The sequence below is a fragment of the Littorina saxatilis genome, linkage group LG10, assembly GCF_037325665.1.
Source record: "Littorina saxatilis isolate snail1 linkage group LG10, US_GU_Lsax_2.0, whole genome shotgun sequence".
NCBI lineage: Eukaryota > Metazoa > Mollusca > Gastropoda > Littorinimorpha > Littorinidae > Littorina > Littorina saxatilis.
Window position 1 is genome coordinate 32,808,793 of NC_090254.1, and position 2,155 is coordinate 32,810,947.

Consider the following 2,155-nt stretch of genomic DNA (forward strand, 5'->3'; position numbering starts at 1 on the left):
GTAAATCGGACTATGACCGATGTCCGACGCCTTACGACATCCCCGTTCCGTTATCGTTTTATATGGCGTCATTTATTGCGAATTGTAATTAGTTGTATGTTATTTCTCATCCCCACCCCCCACCCCCACTTTCGAGCCATTGTAATGCGCTTCGAGCCGTGGAGAAGCGCTATATAAATGTTCTATTATTATTGTTATGTCGAGACACCACTTTTGACATATTTACACATATACACACAACGTCCATCCTCATACCGCACAATCTAAGACTTAACTCTGGTAGTAACAGTTCCAACATTTATTGAACTGGTATACACCCATGTGTATCCACACATCAACAAACTCCCCTGACTGGGGTTCAACATTCCACTAGCAACAAGCTTGCTGCTGTACATTCCTCTCTAAGCAAAAAAACCCTGACCCGGGTAAAAATGTCTATACATGTACACTCAAACATTTAGCTGTTCTCTTACTCTAAAGCACAATTCCTCTGACACAGATGCAGAGGTTCAAAAACAAAACATATTGCTGTTCTATCAGATTACTACTTTTTGGCATAATCGGGCGCAGAGTGGGGAGATAGACATAACCACAGGCAGTCATTATCCACTTTTGTAAAATCATAATTTAGAAATGCACCCCCTCCGCTTCTCTGTATCCAATTGCCCTCATCTGTACCAGCAAATCAGCAGGCCCCTGGCTGACGTCTCAGCTCTGTTTTGCCCATTACGTACCATACTTGCAGAAGTAATCTCGTGGTGTACACCAACCAAATCACTCTGTTTAGCACGCCAACCCCTGGCTCTCACAGGGTGAGAAAGACTAGCAATGGATACAGGTCGGTAATGGTGCAGCCACAGGACCCTCCTCCATTGAACCAGACCACAACAACATGGCCTTTTGTAAGGGCTCAATCCTGGGAGGATCCTGACTATTAGGGTTAAACGTCCTCTTAGACCAACTGGTCTATATTGGGACAGGTATTGGTAATACGTTGAAGATATGGTGTGATACTTTGATTCGAACAAGCCCGCAGTGGCTGTCTTCTTCGACACACCAGCATTGGGTTTGTCTCGTCAAAGTATCGAAATACGATCATGATAATCGGAGACGAGAGATGATGCATGCGTGTCTTCGTGTTTTCCAAGCCCTGAGACTTTCGCTGTGAACGTGGGATCTTTTTCGTGCGCATGTGTGCACACGGGGGTGTTCGGACACCGAAGAGAGTCTGCACAAAGTTGACTCCGAGAAATAAATCTCTCGCCGAACGTGGGGATCGAACCCACGCTGATAGCGACCAACTGGCTACAAAGCCAGCGCGCTACCAACTGAGCTACGTCCCCGCCCCGGAGGATCCTGCAGATATCCTTAAAGTTACAGAATAGTGTTTGCTTCCAAGCCGAATTACTTTCGCCTGTGACCATGTCTATCTTATGCCCCCACAAAGCACCGTAACACAACAGTAATGCAAAAACACATGCTATAAAAATTGTAGAGAGTTGGCATGTTATTTTTCGTAATGTATCTGCATTCATCTGGGAGGTTGGTGCTATGATTACATGGTAAGAATGTTTTGAAGTCTTCGCGTTTTCTATTTACATCGTTGTTGTCCTGAAATATGCGAAACCTTTCATTTCGGTACTGAACTGACGTTGTCGTCTGCTACATGTACGGAGGACAGTCAATCCAATCAGTCAATTCCAAATGCTGCATGGCCTAGCTCAAAATCTGTCGGAAAAAAACACTTCTGCTTTTAGCCGCGGGGAATTTTAGGGTCAAGCATCATTGTTTGGTAATGTGGAGATGATAAGCTACATGTCACTAACACAGAGGATGAGAAGAATCTTCTCAAATTGAAAGAGGGAGCACAGGCGCATGAATACGCTCTCTGGGTTTGTTTCTAAGAGAGAGAGAAAATGTAAGTTTTACGCACTCACAGCAAAACCATTAGGGGCATGTTACAAGGGAAAACCCGGCTTTGTATAAAAATAAAAAAAATAAAAATGTAGGGGTGGGGGGGGGGATGTTGACAGCTGGCTGCCGGCTGCTAGAGCTAGAGGAGACCTGAAATGGGCTAGGTACTCTAAGAGTGTGCTAACAGTTTTAAGCGCATTGCCATTAGCCAATCAACTGGTTCACATGAGTCATGATACAC

At 44.7% G+C, this 2,155-nt stretch overlaps 1 long non-coding RNA gene across 1 annotated transcript in view; it reads right to left on the reverse strand.

Annotated features, from left to right (window-relative positions):
* Positions 1-283: 283 nt before the first annotated feature.
* The window catches only part of LOC138978618 (uncharacterized), a 13,621-nt gene continuing 11,749 nt past the window's right edge, over positions 284-2,155 (reverse strand). The window contains exon 2 of the long non-coding RNA XR_011459747.1: positions 284-1,728. This is a non-coding gene — a long non-coding RNA (uncharacterized lncRNA). The remainder of the gene's footprint in view (positions 1,729-2,155) is intronic.